Genomic DNA, 25,441 nt, shown 5'->3' with positions numbered 1-25,441 from the left:
AAAAAACAAGCGAAGGCGTGCAACAAGTGAGTTTTAGCATTGAATGAGTGATAGGTACAAACTGCTGTAATGAGAATGGGGAACATAGTACCTATGCAATCTCTGAAATTATCGTTCAGGCAGACTGATTCTACATACTTCATAAATAACACAAATATAAATATATACATATATATATATATATATATATATATATATATATATATATATAAAACTATTTGACTTGTTTGCACTATACACTCTTTGTAAACTTTTCTGCACAACATTTACTGTGATATTGATTGCCTTTCTGTTCTTTCCAAGCTGAAACTGAACTTGGTTAGTAATGATTAATGCTGTACACCAGTTAACAAATTCAAATAAAATAAAGTCAGTATTATGGAGATACTGGTGTGCATTGGGAGGGAGAGACATGGATGCCCTGAGAAAGACAGTGTTGAAGATGACACTGGTAGAACAATAACTAGAGGTCATGTTGAAAGAGGAAGCTCAGAACTATGGATCACAGTGGTCAAGACAGTGTAGGCATAGGCAGGGAGTGAATGGACCACACTGATGTACACAGTGATGTGTGATAAGGAGCAGGTGGGATCAGAGTGACTGAAATAGTGTAGACATAGTGAAGAAATAAGGGGTGGGGCATAGTAATCAGTGTGAGCATGGCAAGGAAATAAGGGGAGAGGCATAGTAATTCCGACAGTGTGAGCATGGCAATGAAATAAGGGGAGGGGCATAGTAATTCAGACAGTGTGGGCATGGTGAAGAAGTAAGAGGAGGGCAAAAGTAATCCAGATAGTGTGGACGTGGTGAGAAACTAAGATGAGGGCCAAACTAATCCAAACAGAGTAGACATAGTGAGGAAGTAAGGGGAGGAGCCTAGTAATTCAGACAGTGTGGGCATGATTAAGAAATAAAAGGAGGAGCATAGTAATCCAGACAGTGTGGGTATAGTGGGGAAGTAAGGGGAGGGCATACTAAGTAAGGAGATGGGCATACTGATTTAGACAATGTGGGCATGGTAAAGACTTAAGGGGAGAAGAGGGGTATTTTAATCCAAACTGTGTAGGCATGGTGAAGAAGTAAGGGGAGGGCATGGTAATGCATTGTGGCTGTGGTTAGGAAGTAAGGAGAGGGCTATAGTGGTCCAGATAGTGTGGATATTGTAAGAAAGTAAGGGAAGGGGGCATAATTATACAGACAGTGTGGGTATGGTGAGTAGCTAAAGGGAGAGACATAGTGATCCAGATGTGGGCATGATGAGGGACTTAGTTATCCAGAAAAGTGAGTGAAACAAGAGTGGTGAAGTGATGTAAAACGTGTGACTTCAGGGATGAAGAGACATATGGTACAGTTACTGAGTTAGTGCATGCATCATTAGGGGAAAAGCGAGAGAAGAATGATGGGTATATTGTGCGCACTGTAGGGGAGGAAATGATTACTTAGTGATTTCAGACAGTGAGGACATGCTAAAGGCATGGCGAGGGAGACCATAACAATGTAGTAATCAAAGCAGGGTGGGCATGGCAAGGAAGAAGGTCAAGCCATAAAATGTGGAAAAGGTGGAGGAAAATGTGAAGGCACAGTGACAAGACAGTGAGTGACCAGTGCGAGTACAGTGACAAAAAGAGTAAGGACAGAGAGAGAAACCGAGAGAAAGAGTGTGGGAACAACAAGAGAGAAAGGAGAGAGAAAGAGTGCGGGAATAAAAGAGAAAGGAGAGAGAAAGAGTGTGGGAATGAAAGAGAAAGGAGAGAGAAAGAGTGTGGGAATAACAAGAGAGAAAGAGTGTGGGAACAACAAGAGAGAAAAGAGAGAGAGTGTGTGTGGGAATAACAAGAGAGGAACAGAGAGATAATAGTGTGGGAATAACAAATGAGAAAGGAGAGTGAAAGAGTGTGGGAATAAGAGAGAAAGTAGAGAGAGTGTGGTAATAACAAGATAGAAAGGAGAGAGAGAAAGAGTGTGGAAATAACGAGAGAGAAAGAGTGTGGGAATAACAAGAGTTAAAGGAAAGAGAGAGAGTGTGTTGGAATAACAAGAGAGAAAGAGTGTGGGAACAACAAGCGAGAAAGGAGAGAGAAAAAGGAGAGAGAGAAAGAGTGGGAATAACAAGAGAGAAAGAGAAAGAATGTGGAAATAACAAGAGAGAGTGTGGGAATAACAAGAGTGAAACTGAGAGAAAGGAGAGAGAAAGAGTGTGGGAATAAGAGAGAAAGTAGAGAGAGTGTGGTAATAACAAGATAGAAAGGAGAGAGAGAAAGAGTGTGGAAATAACGAGAAAGAGTGTGGGAATAACAAGAGAGAAAGGAGAGAGAAAAGGTGTGGGAATAACAAGAGATAAAGGAGAGAGAAAGAGTGTGGGAATAACAAGAGATAAAAATTGTGGGAAAAACAAGAAAGAAAGAGTGTGGGAATAACAAGAGAGAAAGGAGAGAGAGTGTGGCAATAACAAGATAGAAAGGAGAGAGAGAAAGAGTGTGGGAATAATGAGAAAGAAAGAGTGTGGGAATAACAAGGGAGAAAGGAGAAAGAAAGAGTGTGAGAATAACAAGAGAGAAACTGAGAGAAAGAGTGTGGGAACAACAAGAGAGAAAGAAGAGAGAAAGAGTGTGTGAACAGCAAGAGAGAAAGGAGAGAGAGAGTGTGGGAATAACAAGAGATGAAGGAGAGAGAAAGAGTGTGGGAATAACAAGAGAAAGAGTGTGGGAATAAGAGAGAAATGAAAGAGAAAGAGTGTGGGAATAACAAGAGAGAAAGTGTGTGGGAATAACAAGAGAGAAAGAGTGTGGGAGTAACGAGAGAAAGAGTGTGGGAATAATGAGAGAAAGAGTGTGGGAACAACAAGAGAGAAAGAGTGTGGGAATAGCAATCAAGAGAGAGAGAAAATGTGTGGGAATAAGAGAGAAAGAGTGTGGGAATAATAAGAGAGAAAGAGTGTGGGAATAACAAGAAAGAAAGAGTGTAGGAACAACAAGAGAGAAAGAGTGTGGAAATAAGAGAGAAAGAGTGTGGGAATAACAAGAGAAAAGGGAGAGAGTGAGTGTGGGAATAACAAGAGAGAAAGGAGAGAGAAAGAGTGTGGGAATAACAAGAGATAAAGATTGTGGGAAAAACAAGAAAGAAAGAGTCTGGGAATAACAAGAGAGAAAGGAGAGAGAGTGTGGCAATAACAAGATAGAAAGGAGAGAGAGAAAGAGTGTGGGAATAATGAGAAAGAAAGAGTGTGGGAATAACAAGGGAGAAAGGAGAAAGAAAGAGTGTGGGAATAACAAAAGAGAAAGAGTGTGAGAATAACAAGAGAGAAACTGAGAGAAAGAGTGTGGGAACAACAAGAGAGAAAGAGTGTGTGAACAGCAAGAGAGAAAGGAGAGAGAGTGTGTGGGAATAACAAGAGAGGAACAGAGAGATAATAGTGTGGGAATAACAAATGAGAAAGGAGAGTGAAAGAGTGTGGGAATAAGAGAGAAAGTAGAGAGAGTGTGGTAATAACAAGATAGAAAGGAGAGAGAGAAAGAGTGTGGAAATAACGAGAGAGAAAGAGTGTGGGAATAAAAGAGAAAGGAGAGAGAAAGAGTGTGGGAATGAAAGAGAAAGGAGAGAGAAAGAGTGTGGGAATAACAAGAGAGAAAGAGTGTGGGAACAACAAGAGAGAAAAGAGAGAGAGTGTGTGTGGGAATAACAAGAGAGGAACAGAGAGATAATAGTGTGGGAATAACAAATGAGAAAGGAGAGTGAAAGAGTGTGGGAATAAGAGAGAAAGTAGAGAGAGTGTGGTAATAACAAGATAGAAAGGAGAGAGAGAAAGAGTGTGGAAATAACGAGAGAAAGAGTGTGGGAATAACAAGAGTTAAAGGAAAGAGAGAGTGTGTTGGAATAACAAGAGAGAAAGAGTGTGGGAACAACAAGCGAGAAAGGAGAGAGAAAAAGGAGAGAGAGAAAGAGTGGGAATAACAAGAGAGAAAGAGAAAGAATGTGGAAATAACAAGAGAGAGTGTGGGAATAACAAGAGTGAAACTGAGAGAAAGGAGAGAGAAAGAGTGTGGGAATAAGAGAGAAAGTAGAGAGAGTGTGGTAATAACAAGATAGAAAGGAGAGAGAGAAAGAGTGTGGAAATAACGAGAAAGAGTGTGGGAATAACAAGAGAGAAAGGAGAGAGAAAAGGTGTGGGAATAACAAGAGATAAAGGAGAGAGAAAGAGTGTGGGAATAACAAGAGATAAAAATTGTGGGAAAACAAGAAAGAAAGAGTGTGGGAATAACAAGAGAGAAAGGAGAGAGTGTGGCAATAACAAGATAGAAAGGAGAGAGAGAAAGAGTGTGGGAATAATGAGAAAGAAAGAGTGTGGGAATAACAAGGGAGAAAGGAGAAAGAAAGAGTGTGAGAATAACAAGAGAGAAACTGAGAGAAAGAGTGTGGGAACAACAAGAGAGAAAGAAGAGAGAAAGAGTGTGTGAACAGCAAGAGAGAAAGGAGAGAGAGTGGGAATAACAAGAGATGAAGGAGAGAGAAAGAGTGTGGGAATAACAAGAGAAAGAGTGGGAATAAGAGAGAAATGAAAGAGAAAGAGTGTGGGAATAACAAGAGAGAAAGTGTGTGGGAATAACAAGAGAAAGAGTGGGAGTAACGAGAACGAGAGAAAGAGTGGGAATAATGAGAGAAAGAGTGTGGGAACAACAAGAGAGAAAGAGTGTGGGAATAGCAATCAAGAGAGAGAGAGAAATGTGTGGGAATAAGAGAGAAAGAGTGTGGAATAATAAGAGAGAAAGAGTGTGGGAATAACAAGAAAGAAAGAGTGTAGGAACAACAAGAGAGAAAGAGTGTGGAAATAAGAGAGAAAGAAGAGAGAAAGAGTGTGGGAATAACAAGAGAAAAGGGAGAGCGTGAGTGTGGGATTAACAAGAGAGAAAGGAGAGAAAGTGTGGGAATAACAAGAGATAAAGATTGTGGGAAAAACAAGAAAGAAAGAGTCTGGGAATAACAAGAGAGAAAGGAGAGAGAGTGTGGCAATAACAAGATAGAAAGGAGAGAGAGAAAGAGTGTGGGAATAATGAGAAAGAAAGAGTGTGGGAATAACAAGGGAGAAAGGAGAAAGAAAGAGTGTGGGAATAACAAAAGAGAAAGAGTGTGAGAATAACAAGAGAGAAACTGAGAGAAAGAGTGTGGGAACAACAAGAGAGAAAGAAGAGAGAAAGAGTGTGTGAACAGCAAGAGAGAAAGGAGAGAGAGTGTGTGGGAATAACAAGAGATAAAGGAGAGAGAAAGGGTGTGGGAATAAAAAGAGAAAGATTGTGGGAATAAGAGAGAAAGGAAAGAGAAAGAGTGTGGGAATAACAAGAGAGAAAGTGTGTGGGAATAACAAGAGAAAAAGAGTGTGGGAGTAACGAGAGAAAGAGTGTGGGAATAACGAGAGAAAGAGTGTGGGAACAAGAGAGAAAGAGTGTGGGAATAACAAGAAAGAAAGAGTGTAGGAACAACAAGAGAGAAAGAGTGTGGAAATAAGAGAGAAAGAAGAGAGAAAGAGTGTGGGAATAACAAGAGAAAAGGGAGAGAGAGTGTGGGGATAACAAGAGAGAAAGGAGAGAGAAAGAGTATGGGAATAACAAGAGTGAAAAAGAGAGAGAAAGAGTGTAGGAATAACAAGAGAGAAAGAGTGTGGAAACAACAAGAGAGAAACTGAGAGAAAGATATTGGGAACAACAAGAGAGAAAGGAGAGAGAAAGAGTGTGGGAATAACAAGAGAGAAAGGAGAGAGAAAGAGTGTGGAAATAACAAGAGAGAAATAGAGAGAAAGAGTGTGAGAACAAGTGAGAAAGGAGAGAGAGAGACAGTGTGGGAATAACAAGAGAGAAAGGAGAGAGAGGGAGTGTGGGAATATCAAGAGAGAAAGAGTGTGGGAATAACGAGAGAGAAATGGAGAGAAAGAGTGTGGGAACAACAAGAGAGAAACTGAGACATAGAGTGTGGGAACAACAACAAGAGAAAAGGGAGAGAGAAAGTGTGGGAATAACAAGAGAGAGAAAGAGTGTGGGAATAACAAGAGAGAAATAGAGAGAAAGAGTGTGGGAACAACAAGCGAGAAAGGAGAGAGAAAGAGTGTGGAAATAACAAAAGAGAAAGGAGAGGGAAAGGAGAAAGAGAGAGTGTAGGAAGAACAAGAGAGAAAGAGAGAAATAGTGTGGGAATAACAAGAGAGAAAGGAGAGAGAGAGTGTGGGAATAACAAGAGAAAGAGAGAGAAAGAGTGTGGAAACAACAAGAGAGAGAGTGTGGGAATAACAAGAGAGAAACTGAGAGAAAGAGTGTAGGAACAACAAGAAAGAAAGGAGAGAGAAAGAGTGTGGGAATAACAAGAGAGAAAAGAGAGAGAAAGAGTGTGGGAATAACAAAAGTTAAAGGAGAGAGAGAGAGAGTGTGTGGGAATAACAAGAGAGAAATAGAGAGAAAGAGTGTGGGAACAACAAGCGAGAAAGAGAAAGAGTGTGGGAATAACAAGAGAGAGTGTGGGAATAACAAGAGTGAAACTGAGAGAAAGAGTGTGGGAACAACAAGAGAGAAAGAGTGTGGGAATAACAAATGATAAGGGAGAGAGAAAGAGTGTGGGAATAACAAGAGAGAAAGAGTGTGGGAATAACAAGAGAGAAATAGAGAGAAAGAGTGTTGGAGCAACAAGCGAGAAAGGAGAGAGAGAGTGGTAATAAGAGAGAAAGAGTGTGGGAATAACAAGAGAGAAAGGAGAGAGAGTGTTGGAATAACAAGAGAGAAAGGAGAGAGAGAGAGAGTGTGGGAATAACAAGAGAGAAAGGAGTGAGAGTGTGTGGGAATAACGAGAGGAACAGAGAGATAATAGTGTGGGAATAACAAATGAGAAAGGAGAGCGAAAGAGTGTGGAAATAACAAGAGAGAAAGGAGTGAGAGTGTGTGGGAATAACAAGAGAGGAACAGAGAGATAATAGTGTGGGAATAACAAATGAGAAAGGAGAGCGAAAGAGTGTGGGAATAACAAGCGAGAAAGGAGAGAGAGTGTGGTAATAGCACAATAGAAAGGAGAGATAGAAAGAGTGTGGGAATAACAAGAGAGAAAGAGTGTGGGAATAAGAGAGAAAGAGTGTAGGAATAACAAAACAGAAAGAGTGTGGGAATAACAAGAGAGAAACCGAGAGAATGAGTGTTGGAACAAAAAGAGAGAAAGAAGAAAGAAAGAGTGTGGAAACAGCAAGAGAGAAAGGAGAGAGAAAGAGTGTGGGAATAACAAGAGAGAAAGAGTGTGGGAATAAGAGAGAAAGAGTGTGGGAATAACAAAGCAGAAAGAGTGTGGGAATAACAAGAGAGAAAGAGTGTGGGAATAAGAGAGAAAGATTGTGGGAACAACAAGAGAGAAAGAGTGTGGGAATAACAAGAGAGAAAGGAGAGAGAGAGAGAGTGTGGTAATAACAAGATAGAAAGGAGGGAAAGAAAGAGTGTGGGAATAACAAGAGAGAAAGGAGAGAGAAAGAGTGTGGGAATAACAAAAGAGAAAGAGTGTGGGAATAACAAGAGAGAAACTGAGAGAAAGAGTGTGGGAACAAGAAGAGAGAAAGAGTGTGGGAACAGCAAGAGAGAAAGGAGAGAGAAAGAGTGTGGGAACAAGAGAGAAAGAGTGTGGGATTAACAAGAGAGAAAGAGTGTGGGAATAACAAGAGAGAAAGGAGAGAGAAAAAGTGTGGGAATAACAAGAGAGAAAGTGTGTGGGAATAACAAGAGAGAGAAAGAGTGTGGGAATAACGAGAGAAAGAGTCTGGGAATAACAAGAGAGAAACCGAGAGAAAGAGTGTGGGAACAACAAGAGAGAAAAAGAGTGTGGGAACAACAAGAGAGAAAGAGTGTGGGATTAACAAGAGAGAAAGAGTGTGGGAATAACAAGAGAGAAAGATTGTGGGAATAATAAAAGAGTAAGAGTGTGGGAATAACAAGAGAGAAACCGAGAGAAAGAGTGTGGGAACAACAAGAGAGAAAGAAGAGAGAAAGAGTGTGGGAACACCAGGAGAGAAAGGAGAGAAAAAGAGTGTGGGAACAACAAGAGAGAACGAGTGTGGGATTAACAAGAGAGAAAGAGTGTGGGAATAACAAGAGAGAAAGAGTGTGGGAATAGCAAGAGAGAAAGTGTGTGTGAATAACAAGAGAGAAAGAGTGTGGGAATAACAAGAGATAAAGAGAGAGAAAGAGTGTGGGAATAACAAGAGAGAACAATTGTGGGAACAACAAGAGAGAAAGAGTGTGGGAATAACAAGAGAGAAAGGAGAGAGAGAGAATGTGGTAATAACAAGATAGAAAGGAGAGAAAGAAAGAGTGTGGGAATAACAAGAGAGAAAGGAGAGAGAAAGAGTGTGGGAATAACAAAAGAGAAAGAGTGTGGGAATAACAAGAGAGAAACCGAAAGAAAGAGTGTGGGAACAACAAAAGAGAAAGAAGAGAGAAAGAGTGTGGGAACAGCAAGAGAGAAAGGAGAGAAAAATAGTGTGGGAACAACAAGAGAGAAAGAGTGTGGGATTAACAAGAGAGAAAGAGCGTGGGAATAACAAGAGAGAAAGGAGAAAGAAAGAGTGTGGGAATAACAAGAGAGAAAGTGTGTGGGAATAACAAGAGAGAAAGAGTGTGGGAATAACAAGAGAGAAAGGAGAAAGAAAGAGTGTGGGAATAACAAGAGAGAAAAAGAGAGAGAAAGAGTGTGGGAATAACAAGTGAGATAGAGTGTGAGAACAACAAGAGAGAAACTGAGAGAAAGAGTGTGGGAACAACAAGAGAGAAAGAATGTGGGAATAACAAGATAGAAAGACTGTGGGAATAATAACAGAGAAATAGAGAGAAAGAGTGTGGGAACAACACGTGAGAAAAGAGAGAGAGAGAGTGTGGGAATAACAAGAGAGAAAGGAGAGAGAGGGAGTGTGGGAATAACAAGAGAGAAAGAGTGTGGGAATAACAAGAGAGAAATAGAGAGAAAGAGTGTGGGAACAACAAGAGAGAAACTGAGACATAGAGTGTGGGAACAACAAGAGAAAAAGGAGAGAGAAAGTGTGGGAATAACGAGAGAAATAGAGAGAGAGTGTGGGAACAACAAGCGAGAAAGGAGAGGAAAGAGTGTGGGAATAACAAGAGAGAAAGGAGAGGGAAAGGAGAAAAAGAGAGTGTGGGAATAACAAGAGAGAAAAAGAGAAATAGTGTGGGAATAACAAGAGAGAAAGGAGAGAGTGTGGGAACAACAAGAGAGAGTGTGTGGGAATAACAAAAGAGAAACTGAGAGAAAGAGTGTAGGAACAACAAGTGAGAAAGGAGAGAGAAAGAGTGTGGGAATAACAAGAGAGAAAGGAGAGAGAAAGAGTGTGGGAATAACAAGAGAGAAATAGAGAGAAAGAGTGTGGGAACAACAAACGAGAAAGGAGAGAGAGAAAGAGTGGGAATAACAAGAGAGAAAGAGAGAGAAATAGTGTGGGAATAACAAGAGAGAAAGGAGAGAGAGAGTGTGGGCATAACAAGAGAGAGATTGTGGGAATAACAAGAGAGAAACTGTGAGAAAGAGTGTGGGAACAACAAGCGAGAAAGGAGAGAGAAAGGAGAGAGAGCTAGAGAGGGAATAACAAGAGAGAAAGAGTGTGGGAATAACAAGAGTGAAAGGAGAAGAGTGTGGAAATAACAAGAGAGAAAGGAGAGAGAAAGAGTGTGGGAATAAGAGAGAAAGAGAGAAAGAGTGTGGGAATAACGAGAGAGAAAGAGTGTGGTAATAACAAGAGAGAAACAAAGAGAAGGAGTGTAGGAATAACAAGAGATAAAGGAGAGAGAAAGAGTGTGGGAATAGCAAGAGAGAAAGGAGAGAGAAAGAGTTTGGGAATAACAAGAGAGAAAGAGTGTGGGAATAACAAGAGAAAAAGAGTAGGGTACAGTATTTATGTACTTATGAATTTACTTGCTTATATATTAACCTGGTAACTGAACTTGACTACTGAACACTTTCTTAACCTATGACCTAGGCCAGATAGGCAAGGGTAAATACACTGTAGATAGGTCGATACATACATGCGCACACACACACACACACACACACACACACACACACACACACACACACACACACACACACACACACATGCACACACAAACACATATATATATATATATATATATATATATATATATATATATATAGTTATAGATATGGACATAGGTATAATATAGCTATAGATATAGATATGTAGATAAACATATATTGATTATTTGTCTCGCAATCAGTGTAAAGCAGTAACCCTCTGAATTCTTATTAAACTGCTTCCTGTGCACAGGTACAGGGTTTGGTTCCTTCCACACTCATTTACCTGCTGTGTCACTCTGAGCAGTGGGCTTACCTCCTCAAGAAATAAGTAAAATAAAAAATAAAACAAAATGCAGATAGATACATACTTAATGCAGCCAGTTCTACCGACATTCTTTGAGGATATGGGAGAAAACCAGAATGTTTACAGAAAATGCTTTTTGATGCAGGGAGAGCAAGCATTGTGCAGATAAAGAGTGACCAGAGGTCAGGATTTAACCAAAGACTCTGCAAGCACAAGGCAGAAATCTTAGCCATTATCTCCTTATGCAACAATTTTTGTTATTTATATATGTATATGTATATGTATATGTGTATATATATATATATATATATATATATATATATATATATATATATATATATGTGGGTGTATGTTTTTTGATCGAAATTTCATAATCTTGAACAAGGAACATCGAGACCAATTAAAGCAAAAGAAAAAAAAAACTACTTTAAACATGCGCCCTCAACAGCACTCTTACTTAAGTATACTAACTCCGAGATTGGACTACAGTGGGGAAAAGGAAATATTTGCTTATCCCCACTGTAATGTGCTCCGGAGACCGACTTTTGCTAAAGTGCACTTTCGATTTACTGCACTTTTGCTTAAATGGGTTTGATCTTCTGGTTGTTGAGAAAGTGTGTTTTCGACAATCAGAAGTAGACCCATGTATATATATATATATATATATATATATATATATATATATATATGTGTGTGTGTGTGTGTGTGTGTATATATATATATATATATATATATATATATATATATATATATATATATATATATGTTTCATATTAACAATTATTATATTCGATTTTACATATTTTAAAAGTAGACTACCAGCATAAAAAGTTATTTTGATATTTGAAGGAGGAAACATATCTGCAGTAATATACTTACATCATTTAAATGGGTTCTGCTATATGATTCTGAATGTCAAAGTTCAAATTCCATTCAGATTTGAATAAAAGAATTTGAAGTAGAATTTCTGGTCAGATGTTTGCATGGAGACCACCCACAGTCATGCAGGTGTTTTCATGTCCTGCATCCCATGCCTTAATGCAATCATATCTAAATGTGCTACATTTTGGGGGGGAAACAAACAACATTCCTGGTTCAGAACGACTGCTGTTTTCTACCAAGCAGTGTTCATATTCATGATGTTTGCTACCTTTGAATGTTACCCTTAAGTTACGATACTCTATGGACTTTGGCAAAATAAATATTTTCTGTGTCGTAATCTACAATCAAAAGGCTGTAACATCATGTTCATGTGTCATTTTGGACATGCACCAAATATATTGTCTACAGAAATACTCATAATAACATAGCTGATACATGGACAGGAAAGCAGAAGGAAAAAAGCTGTGAAAGGCAATAAAAGTAACATATAATGACACTGGAAAAATTCTTACTGCCGTGTTAATTACTTGAATATTCATATTTTGTAAATATTAAAATGCTAATAATATTGTTCTAAAATACAATAACAGCTTCAGGGATATTTGTAATAGATAAACCTCCCAAAAGGGCAGTTAAACCCTACATCTCTGCCTTTGAATGAGTTCATCACAGTTTGTTAGAAAAATATATGTACAAGCCTGGAAAACATTTGTGACAGATTAAATAAGTCAAAAACCTGTAAGGAGAATTTAAACAAGGAACACAAACATTAGTGAGACCCAGTCCGTTGCCTAGCACAAGGAATAATACACTTTGGAAGCGTACATTATAACGGCATTTCCACAGGGGTTGCACTAACAGCTTAGTGGTATGAGGCCTACTGCAGATGGCAAATTGTCTGAAACCAGCAACTTTATGTATTCGACTTACAGGGTTCATCCATCTGCACTGACGAGTGAGCAAGCAGTTGTTAAAATGATTATTTTAATGAGTACAGTGTTTGAGACTGCCTACTACCTGTTTTCAGGAATGGTTTTCAACCATTTACCAGCATTTGCAGATTTCTTACAGGTCATTGCCTGTATTGACTTTAGCTGCAGTTATGTTCACGTGGCCCAAAGCGGTTTCTAAGTACTTCATGTTGATATCTAAACCCCATGATGAAAGTGCAGTTTGATTTTTTGCATGGCCACCATTTATCATCTGATAAACGTAAATATAATGTTAAAGCCTTTTACTGTAAACATTACTCTGTCATTTAGGGTGTGTGCTGAGGTTTTCACCAAAGGAAGATCTTTAGTTGTAGCTTTTGCTGACACTAGTACACAGAAAAGACAGAAACTCTTTTAATACCAGCAATGGTGACTAATTTGATTTGATTATGCTAAGCGCACATGTATTTGTGCTGATGGTTCTCTGCATCACCATGCCTTTTCTTCATGGTACATTTTCTTGGCCCAGAATAAATGGTTCTGTCTGCAGTTTGACTTTTTCAACACAACCACTATTTTTTTTTTAATTTCTGGAAAATGTTTTACTTACTGGGAGTCCTCATGGTTGTATTACAAAACCTCTAGATTACAGCTGGCATGCAGGAACAATGGAAAATAATGCTGGAAGTAATGCTGATTACATTCACAGCTTTAACAGTAAAGACAAGCATTGCATAGTAACTCCAGAATCATCCATTACTCCAAATAATCTCTAACCACATTGTGAGAGTCATTGATTTCCACTCATAGAAAGCTGTGAGCATACATTATATGTCAGCAACCTATTGACTTATTATTTCAAGGTCAGTTGTTAAGTGTAGCATGTACCAGCTGTAAATAAAATGATTCAGAAAACACACTTGACTTTATTGATTTCCATAGAAATGCTAATTAATAATTATATATCATCTGTCTTGTATTGTGTCATGTAGCAAAGTTTAGCATCCTTTTCAAAAGGTAACTCCTTTCTGATCATTTATGCAAGATGTCAAGTTTTAGTATGAATACAGATAGATATATTGCACCCTATATGCAAATATCAATTCTGTGGCATATATCTAAGTGCAAAGGTCTTTTCCTGCAAGTGTTGAAGAGTCTGTGTTCTTGGAAGTGGAAACCTTAAAATCACACATTTCCATCTTTACCTGGTGCACAGTCAGTGTTGAATTGTAGCGTAAAATTGTTAAAAGTCAAAGGAGCTTGCATGACAGAATTGCTTGCACTTGTTTGGAGAAATATTGATCTGTTGCAGTGTTATTCCATTTTAATGCCCCATTATTTTCCACTAGATTTTCTTCCCCAGACAGGTTCCTGCATTAAAAAAGATACTGAGTTAAAAGGTATCATTTGTCTTGAGTGACCAGATTGTTTCACAAACTAACACTTTTTCGTCAGATACGAAACTGCTCAGAGATGTCTTGCACACATAGATTAATATGTAGTTTGCTCAGCTGTTTTTATGCCTTCTGTTACATCTGTATTATTGTCTGTTATTTATAACTGAAATATTTTTATCATATGCTTAATTATTTTTCTGACCATCCTCTTTCATCACAGCAAAAACGTAGTCAGGGTTACAAAAAGGCTTAAAGAATATGAGTACCACTATCTTTTGATAGCCAGTTTAATTTTCTTTCTTGATAAAGAAAATGAATTGATCTTCTGGGAATTAGCTTGAAAAATAAATAGCCCCAGGCTCAAAACAGACTGCATTAAGCAGGCTGATGCCCCATATATCTGAACTGTGCAGTCACCCCAACATTACAGTAAAGGGATGCTCTACAGCTGACACAAATAAAGTGAAATAACACAATGGTAGTTGAGACATTGACAATATAAGGGTAAGGAGTAAGTACCAGATATGAAATGTGTCAGTTGTGCAACAGGCAGTACACTTGCCTTTAGTGCAGAAGGCTGTGGGTTCTGTTCCCACACCAGAGAGATGAATTGCTGAAACTGCAGTGCAACATAATGATGCTGTTGCACTCCTGAGTGTGTCGTCCTTTGGCTGAGATGTTAAACCTAGTCCCCATCTGCCTGAGTTGGTGGAAGCTGAGGTGGGTGTAAAAGATCCCGCAACATTTATTGAAGAGATGCGGAAGTTCCTTGATGCCAGGCAAATTTCTCCTAGTAATATAAATACTCATTCAGGACTCCTCTGAAAAGAGGCTGTTAGCCTAGCTGGACTAACCCAAGCCACAAAGGATAAATAAATAAATATATTAACAAAATGTACCCTATATAATCCATCTGGAAGAAGGGAAAAGAAATGACAAGTATATGCATATCCATATTAATTGAATGCGCCTTATATGTTATGCTCAGCATAGCACACCGCAGTGAATCACAATGAGGGGCGATGAAAACAAATTTCACACAACTGCAACAGGTGCAACACATCACAGCCGCTAGCTAATCTACAACTTAAATAATAGGTGACCAAATGCCGGACAAAACACATTGCATTCTTTTCTCACGATTGGTTGACTGCACATCATTATCAGGTTAGGAGATTCACACAATTTTTTAGGCAGTCAGACTCTCAGGAGACAATATTGATTTGTAGTCAGTCCAACTAGAGTGCAGTATTGTTTTGCCCTTTATACATTGCAGAAGTTTTTTTTTTTCTGAATTTTATAAGTAGTGCTTATTGAGCATGACAATGCATTTTAAGTGAAATGCATTCTGGATAAGAAAAAAATGTTATAAAAGTATGACTGGTCATGATGAGTTTTGCTTTTGACGTTTAAGAAATGGAAATGACATCTTGGTATACATTCCTGAGTTCATAACTTAAGCCTTTCGAACAAAGAATAAATGTGTTCAATCAGCCAGTTGTAATCATCTGTTATAAACATCTGCATTGCATATGTGCTTAACAGACAACTGATATCTGTAACATGAAACAATAGTGACATTCTGTTATTGCACAAGAATGCACAGCAGTGAAACTGGCCTGCAAGCAACAAGGAGAGGTCAGGATATGGACAGAACTGAAATGTAGTATGCTACAGCCAGTATGTTGTGACATATTGCTGTGCTGGGGTACATATATCATTTAAATGTCCAGATTTTTGCAGAATGTCCAGACTTCTGCCTCCTATTTTAAGTCCATTCCTCATAGAAAATTGTGGTTTTCTGGCAAATCAATAAGGACTGAATTCACTAAATGATGAAAGACATTTGAGTTTCAGATTTCATATCCTTCAGAAAATGCTTGGTAATAAAGAACCTTGTATTCTAGCAACTTTGTAAGTTTATAAGAGCAATGTTTAAAATATGTCCCTATTTTGGGGGCTTTGTACCCCTGTTATTTTTGGCTTTCTCCACATTTCTTGAGATAAGAGATTGAGAGGTATGGAGGCACATAAGCAGAAACTTGTAGCCAATCCCTGTGGCTGTGATGTCGACCTGTGACTGACTATGACCTTATGCATACACTTCAGCCATCAGAGCACACAGGAGAAGGATCTGCCATTGTTGCAGAATAACCTAACTTGTAATTGCAACATAACCTAACTGGTAAAAGTTGCTATGCAACAGTGCTGAATGTTGACTTTGTGATGTTGACAGCCTACCAGTCCAAGTAATTCCTAATATGCAAATCATGGACTTTCAATGATACCTCTGTTGGCTGTTGTTAACTGTTGAGGAGAATTCCGGGCATGAATACCTTGTTCTATACTGATCGTCTAAAGGCTTTGTGTCTGTATTCATTCCCCTACAGACTGCTGAGAAGGCACCTTTGCCTGGCTTACAGGGCTTCCTCAGACCCAGCCCTGATGGATCCGTGTCACATGTGCAAAACAAATTGTGAAACAGAAACACTAGATACAGGGATCTGAACTTTGCATATGATACAAACAGAACATGCTGGAGAGACAGATATGTGTCACAAAGGATCCCAGCACTATGGAATAGCCCCCCCCCCCATCCATGTAAAACAGAACTCATCTCTGAACCTGTTCAAATGAAAACTTAACAACTGGATTAGAAATCTTAAATTTAACCTCAGTCTAGCCTCTGTACCTTATGGACAATGCCTGTCGATAAGAAAAGCATTAGCCTAATACCCCACCTAGAAATCCCTTAGTTACCTACCTACTAATACATCCCCCCTCATAGAGACTCCCATGATACTCAGGATCAAAATGGTTTGGGGTGCATGGCTAGCTTGTAAGGGCCCTAGTGGTCATTAGCCTAGTAACCACCTATGAACCTATGTCCTGCTCTACATGATATGTACTAGTGGCATTTGTGTTTGAATTATTTTGCTTCCCACTAACACCTGCAGTCCGTAGAGCTATATCTGTCAAACATATGTTCCACAGATATGCCAGAATATCAGCAACAGTCAGTATATTGGCAGTGGGTATGCGGGCAGTGTAGTAAACCACAGTGTATCGGTCTGGAATATTCTAGACCCAAACACTGTGTAATGAATATACGAACTGCATCCTTTTGTTGCCATGGTACATTACATATGATGTGGGATAAGCAAGGTCTGAAGCCCTAGTCTTGCAGTGCAGCATAGCCACTCGAAATGGCAATGAAAGTGTGCTATATACAGATGTTTGGACCTTGACCATTTTACATTGCGTTTGCACTGTATAGCAGCACCCAGTGTTTCATCTGTATATTTTTTTTAATTTGTTTTGTCGAATAGCTTTTGTTGATTTGCATTTGATCAAATGCTGAGTTCAGCATTCAGTAGGGAAAGGGAATTTTCCTTTTCCCCACTGTTGTGCAACCTTGGAGTTATTATTCTAGAACTACAGTGTGTGAACACAGCCATACAATTGGTGAAGATTTAACCAAAAACTGGACGTTAGGGTTTAAACCTTCAGGCTTGAATGCCCAGTTTTATGATAAACCCACTGTAGAATTTAAATGGATTTAAATTAAATTAATTAAATGGATTTAAATGGATTGTATTCAATTGTCGGGCCTTGGTTGTGCTTAACGTGAGCAAATTTGATCTACTGTTGATCTACAGTTTGACAACCGAGGTACTACCATAACTGAATGTCCACTGTTGGCTGTGGTCTGTGTAAGCATATTTTGTATTCGGGTGATGCTGTTGAAACAGTACGAACTTTTTTGAATATTTTTGTTGCCTGCACCCTTTGGAAAACCACTCATGCTTTTCAATGACCCGTTTGTTGTGAGTAGTCATTGGAATGTGATTTAGTGTTTGGAAGTCTGACTTTCTGGTCAGGTTTTGATATATACAGGACAGTAAGATACAGACACTGTTCTGTACTGCTTATAATCAGATACAGATACTGTTCTATAATTCTTATAGTCAGATACAGATACTGTTCTGTACTGCTTATAATCAGATACAGACACTGTTCTGTACTGCTTATAATCAAATACAGATAATGTTCTGTACTGCTTATAATCTGATACAGATACTGTTCTATACTGCTTATAATCAGATACAGATACTGTTCTATAATTCTTATAGTGAGATACAGATACTGTTCTGTACTGCTAATAATCAGATACAGATTCCGCTCTGTACTGGTTATAATCATATACAGATACTGTTATATACTGCTTATAGTCAGATACAGATACTGTTCTATACTGCTTATAATCAGACACAGATACAGTTCTATGCTGCTTACAATCAGATACAGATACTGTTCTATGCTGCTTATAATGAGATACAGACACGGTTCAATACTGCTTATAGTCAGATACAGATACTGTTCTATACTGCTTATAGTCAGATACAGATACTGTTCTATACTGCTTATAGTCAGATACAGATACTGTTCTGTGCTGCTTATAATCAGATACAGACACTGTTCTATACTGCTTATAGTCAGATACAGATAATGTTCTGTACAGCTTATAATCAGATACAGTCACTGTTCTATACTGCTTATAGTCAGATACAGATACAGTTCTATGCTGCTTACAATCAGATACAGATACTGTTCTATGCTGCTTATAATGAGATACAGACATGGTTCTATACTGCTTATAGTCAGATACAGACACTGTTCTATACTGCTTATAATCAGATACAGATACTTTCTATACTGCCTATAGTCAGATACAGATACTGTTCTGTACTGCTTATAATCAGATACAGACACTGTTCTATACTGCTTGTAGTCAGATACAGATACTGTTCTTTACTGCTTATAATCAGATACAGATACTGCTCTGCACTGCTTATAGTCAGACACAGATACTGCTCTGCACTGCTTATAATCAGATACTGTTCTGTACTGCTTATAATCAGATATAGATACTGTTCTACGCTGCTTATAATCAGATATAGATACTGTTCTATGCTGCTTATAATCAGATACAGATACTGTTCTGTACTGCTTATAATCAGATACAAATACTGTTTATACTGCTTATAGTCAGATATAGATAGTGTTCTATACTACTTATACTCAGATACAGATACTGTTTTATATGGCTTATAATGAGATACAGATACAGTTTTGTACGGCTTATAATCAGATACAGATACTGTTCTGTACTGCTTATAAACAGATCAGATAGAGATACTGTTCTGTACTGCTTATACTCAGATACAGATACTGTTCTTTACTGCTTATAGTCAGATACAGATACTGTTCTATTCTGCTTATAATCAGATACAGATACCATTCTATACTACTTATAGTCAGATACAGATACTGTTCTATACTGCTTATAGTCAGATACAGATACTGTTCTATACTGCTTATGGTCAGATACAGATACTGTTCTTTATTGCTTATAATCTGATACAGACAATGTTCTCTATTGCTTATAGTCAGATACAGATACTGTTCTGTACTTCTTATAGTGAGATACAGATACTGTTTTATACTGCTTATAATCAGATACAGATACTGATCTGTACAGCTTATAATCAGATACTGTTCTATACTGCTTATAATCAGATACAGATACTATTCTGTACTGCTTATAATCAGATACAGATACTGTTCTATACTGCTTATAATCAGATACAGATACTGTTCTGTACTGCTTATCATCAGATACAGATATTGTACTATACTGCTAATAATCAGATACAGATTCCATTCTGTACTGGTTATAATCTTATACAGTTACTGTTCTATACTGCTTATAGTCAGATACAGATACTGTTCTATACTGCTTATAATCAGATACAGACACTGTTCTATACTGCTTATAATCGGATACAGACACTGTTCCATACTGCTTATAGTCATATACAGATGCTGTTCTATACTGCTTATATTCAGATACAGATACTGTTCTATACTGCTTATAGTCAGATACAAATACTGTTCTAAATTGCTAATAATCAGATAGAGATACTGTTCTGTACTGCTTATAATCAGATACAGATATTGTTCTATACTGTTTATAATCAGATACAGATACTGTTCTGTACTGCTTATAGTCAAATACAAATACTGTTTTATACTGCTTATTATCAGATACAGATACTGTTTTATGTTGCTTATAGTCAGATACAGACACTGTTCTATACTGCTTATAGTCAGATACAGATACTGTTCTATACTGCTTATAGACAGAAAGAGACACTGTTCTATACTGCTTATAGTCAGAAACAGATACTGTTCTATGCTGCTTATAGTCAGAAAGAGACACTGTTCTATACTGCTTATAGTCAGACACAGATACTGTTCTATACTGCTTATAGTCAGATACAGACACCGTTGCATACTGCTTATAGTCAGATACAGACACTGTTCTATACTGTTTATTTTCAGATACAGACACTGTTCTATACTGCTTATAGTCAGACACAGATACTTTTCTATACTGCTTATAGTCAGATACAGACACCGTTGCATACTGCTTATAGTCAGATACAGACACTCTTCTATACTGTTTATTTTCAGATACAGACACTGTTCTATACTGCTTATAGTCAGATACAGATACTGTTTTATACTGCTTATAATCAGATACAGCCACTGTTCTATACTGCTTATAGTCAGATACAGATACTGTTCTATACTGCTTATAGTCAGAAACAGATACTGTTCTATGCTGCTTATAGTCAGAAAGAGACACTGTTCTATACTGCTTATAGTCAGACACAGATACTGTTCTATACTGCTTATAGTCAGATACAGACACCGTTGCATACTGCTTATAGTCAGATACAGACACTGTTCTATACTGTTTATTTTCAGATACAGACACTGTTCTATACTGCTTATAGTCAGATACAGATACTGTTCTATACTGCTTACAGTCAGATACAGATACTGTTCTATACTGCTTATAGTCAGATACAGATACTGTTCTATACTGCTTATAGTCAGATACATACACTGTTCTAAACTGCTTATAATCAGATACAGACACTGTCCTATACGGCTTATAGTTAGATACAGACACTGTTCTACACTGCTTATAGTCAGATACAGATACTGTTCTATACTGCTTATAGTCAGAAACAGACACTTTTCTATTCTGCTTATTGTCAGGTACAGACACTGTTTTATTCTGCTTATAGTCAGATACAGATACTGTTCTATACTGCTTATAGTCAGATATAAATACTGTCCTATACTGCTTATAGTCAGATACAGGCACTGTTCTGTACTGCTTATAGTCAGATACAGACACTGTTCTATACTGCAAATAGTCAGGTACAGACACTGTTCTATACTGCTTATAGTCAGATACAGACACTGTTCTATACTGCTTATAGTCAGATACAGACACTGTTCTACACTGCTTATAATGAGATACAGATACTGTTCTATACAGCTTATAATCAGATACAGATACTGTTCTGTACTGCTTATAGTCAGATATAGACACTGTACTGTACTGCTTATAATCAGATACAGATACTGTTCTATGCTGGTTATAATCAGATACAGATACTCTTCTATGCTGCTTATAATCAGATACATACACGATTCTATACTGCTTATAGTCAGATACAGATACTGTTCTATACTGCTTATAGTCAGATACAGATACTGTTCTATACTGCTTATAATGAGATACAGATACTATTCTATACGGCTTATAATCAGATACAGATACTGTTCTATTCTGCTTATAATCAAATGCAGATACTGATCTATACTGCTTGTAGTCAGATACAGATACTGTACTATTCTGCTTATAATCAGATACAGATACTGTTCTATACTGCTTATAGTCAGACACAGATACTGTTCTATACTGTTTTTAGTCAGATGCAGATACTGTTCTGTACTGCTTATAATCAGATACAGATACTGCTCTGTACAGCTTATAATATGATACTGTTCTATACTGCTTATAATCAGATACAGATACTGTTCTATACTGCTTATAATCAGATACAGATACGGTTCTATACTGCTTATAGTCAGATACAGATACTGTTTTATACTGCTTATAATCAGATACCAATGCTGTTCTGTACTGCTTATAATCACATACAGATACTGTTCTATACTGCTTATAATCAGATACAGATACTGTTCAATAATTCTTATAGTGAGATACAGATACTGTTCTGTACTGCTAATAATCAGATGCAGATTCCGTTCTGTACTGCTAATAATCAGATGCAGATTCCATTCTGTACTGCTTATAATCATATACAGGTACTGTTCTATACTGCTTATAGTCAGATACAGATACAGTTTTATACTGCTTATAGTAAGATACAGACACTGTTCTATTCTTATAGTCAAATACAGACACTGTTCTATACTGCTTATAATGAGATACAGATACTGTTCTATACTGCTTATAATAAGATACAGGCACTGTTCTATACTGCTTATAATCAGATACAGACACTGTTCTATACTGCTTATAGTCAGATACAGATGCTGTAATATACTGCTTATAGTCAGATACAGTTACTGTTCTATACTGCTTATAGTCAGATGCAGATACTGTTCTATACTTCTTATAGTCAGATACAGATACTGTTCTGTATTGCTTATAATCAGATACAGATACTGTTCTGTACTGCTTATAGCCAAATACAGATACTGTTCTGTACTGCTTATAATCAGGTACAGATATTGTTTTATGCTGCTTATAGTCAGATACAGACACTGTTCTATACTGCTTATAGTCAGATACAGATATTGTTCTATACTGCTTATAGTCAGATACAGACACTGTTCTGTACTGGGTATAGTCAGATACAGATATTGTTCTATACTGCTTATAGTCAGATACAGACACTGTTCTATACTGCCTATAGTCAGATACAGATATTGTTCTATACTGCTTATAGTCAGATACAGACACTGTTCTATACTGCCTATAGTCAGATACAGATACTGTTCTATACTGCTTACAGTCAGACAGAGACACTGTTCTATACTGCTTATAGTCAGATACAGACACTGTTCTATACTGCTTATTATCAGATAGAGACACTGTTCTATACTGCTTATAGTCAGAAACATACACTTTTATGTTCTGCTTATAGTCAGATACAGACACTGTTCTATTCTGCTTATAGTCAGATACAGATACTGTTCTATACTGCTTATAGTCAGATACAGATACTGTTCTATACTGCTTATAGTCAGATACATACACTGCTCTAAACTGCTTATAATCAGATACAGACACTGTCCTATACTGCTTATAGTTAGATACAGACACTGTTCTATACTGCTTACAGTCAGACAGAGACACTGTTCTATACTGCTTATAGTCAAATACAGACACTGTTCTATACTGCTTATTGTCAGATACAGACACTGTTCTATACTGCTTATAGTCAGAAACAGACACTTTTCTATTCTGCTTATTGTCAGGTACAGACACTGTTTTATTCTGCTTATAGTCAGATACAGATACTGTTCTATACTGCTTATAGTCAGATATAAATACTGTCCTATACTGCTTATAGTCAGATACAGGCACTGTTCTGTACTGCTTATAGTCAGATACAGATACTGTTCTATACTGCTTATAGTCAGATACAGATACTGTTCTATACTGCTTATAATGAGAAAAAGATAATGTTCTATACGACTTATAATCAGATACAGATACTGTTCTGTACTGCTTATAGTCAAATACAGACACTGTTCTATACTGCTTATAATCAGATACAGATACTGTTCTATGCTGCTTATAATCAGATACAGATACTGTTCTATGCTGCTTATAATCAGATACAGACACTGTTCTATACTGCTTATAGTCAGATACAGATACTGTTCTATGCTGCTTATAATCAGATAGAGACACTGTTCTATACTGCTTATAGTCAGAAACAGACACTTTTCTGTTTTGCTTATAGTCAGATACAGACACTGTTCTATTCTGCTTATAGTCAGATACAGATACTGTTCTATACTGCTTATAGTCAGATACAGATACTGTTCTATTCTGCTTATAGTCAGATACATAACCTGTTCTAAACTGCTTATAATCAGATACAGACACTGTCCTATACTGCTTATAGTTAGATAGAGACACTGTTCTATACTGCTTACAGTCAGAGACACTGTTCTATACTGCTTATAGTCAAATACAGACACTGTTCTATACTGCTTATTGTCAGATACAGACACTGTTCTATACTACTTATAGTCAGATACAGATACTGTTCTATACTGCTTATAGTCAGATACATACACTGTTCTAAACTGCTTATAATCAGATACAGATACTGTTCTATACTGCTTATAGTCAGATATAAATACTGTCCTATACTGCTTATAGTCAGATACAGGCACTGTTCTGTACTGCTTATAGTCAGATACAGATACTGTTCTATACTGCTTACAGTCAGATTCATATACTGTTCTGTACTGCTTATAATCAGATACAGATACTGCTCTGTACAGCTTATAATATGATACTGTTCTATACTGCTTATAATCAGATACAGATACTGTTCTATACTGCTTATAATCAGATACAGATACGGTTCTATACTGCTTATAATCCGGTACAGATACTGTTCTGTACTGCTTATAGTCAGATACAGATACTGTTTTATACTGCTTATAATCAGATACCAATGCTGTTCTGTACTGCTTATAATCAGATACAGATACTGTTCTATACTGCTTATAATCAGATACAGATACTGTTCTATAATTCTTATAGTGAGATACAGATACTGTTCTGTACTGCTAATAATCAGATGCAGATTCCGTTCTGTACTGCTAATAATCAGATGCAGACTCCGTTCCGTACTGCTTATAATCATATACAGGTACTGTTCTATACTGCTTATAGTCAGATACAGATACTGTTATATACTGCTTATAGTAAGATGCAGACACTGTTCTATTCTTATAGTCAAATACAGACACTGTTCTATACTGCTTATAATGAGATGCAGATACTGTTCTATACTGCTTATAATAAGATACAGACACTGTTCTATACTGCTTATAATCAGATATAGACACTGTTCTATACTGTTTATAGTCAGATACAGATGCTGTAATATACTGCTTATAGTCAGATACAGTTACTGTTCTATACTGCCTATAGTCAGATACAGATACTGTTCTATACTGCTTATAGTCAGATACAGATACTGTTCTGTATTGCTTATAATCAGATACAGATACTGTTCTGTACTGCTTATAGTCAAATACAGATACTGTTCTGTACTGCTTATAATCAGGTACAGATACTGTTTTATGCTGCTTATAGTCAAATACAGACACTGTTCTATACTGCTTATAGTCAGATACAGATATTGTTCTATACTGCTTATAGTCAGATACAGACACTGTTCTGTACTGCGTATAGTCAGATACAGATATTGTTCTATACTGCTTATAGTCAGATACAGACACTGTTCTATACTGCTTATAGTCAGATACAGATATTGTTCTATACTGCTTATAGTCAGATACAGACACTGTTCTATACTGCTTATAGTCAGATACAGACACTGTTCTATACTGCTTATAATCAGATACAGATACTGTTCTATGCTGCTTATAGTCAGATACAGATACTGTTTTATACTGCTTATAATCAGATACCAATGCTGTACTGTACTGCTTATAATCAGATACAGACACTGTCCTATACTGATTATAGTTAGATACAGACACTGTTCTATACTGCTTACAGTCAGACAGAGACACTGTTCTATACTGCTTATAGTCAAATACAGACACTGTTCTATACTGCTTATTGTCAGATACATACACTGTTCTATACTGCTTATAGTCAGAAACAGACACTTTTCTATTCTGCTTATTGTCAGGTACAG

The 25,441-nt window shown here is 37.3% G+C and overlaps 1 protein-coding gene across 2 annotated transcripts in view; it reads left to right on the top strand.

Moving 5' to 3' along the window:
• KIRREL1 (kirre like nephrin family adhesion molecule 1) overlaps positions 1-25,441 on the top strand; it is a 1,121,500-nt gene that overhangs the window by 832,195 nt on the left and 263,864 nt on the right. The window lies entirely within an intron of this gene.

Source organism: Protopterus annectens, chromosome 17.part0, assembly GCF_019279795.1.
Source record: "Protopterus annectens isolate FY-2018-M chromosome 17.part0, PAN1.0, whole genome shotgun sequence".
In the NCBI taxonomy this organism is placed as follows: Eukaryota; Metazoa; Chordata; order Ceratodontiformes; family Protopteridae; genus Protopterus; species Protopterus annectens.
The sequence above is the reverse complement of the archived record's forward strand: the minus strand, read 5'-3'. Positions and strand labels throughout refer to the sequence as shown.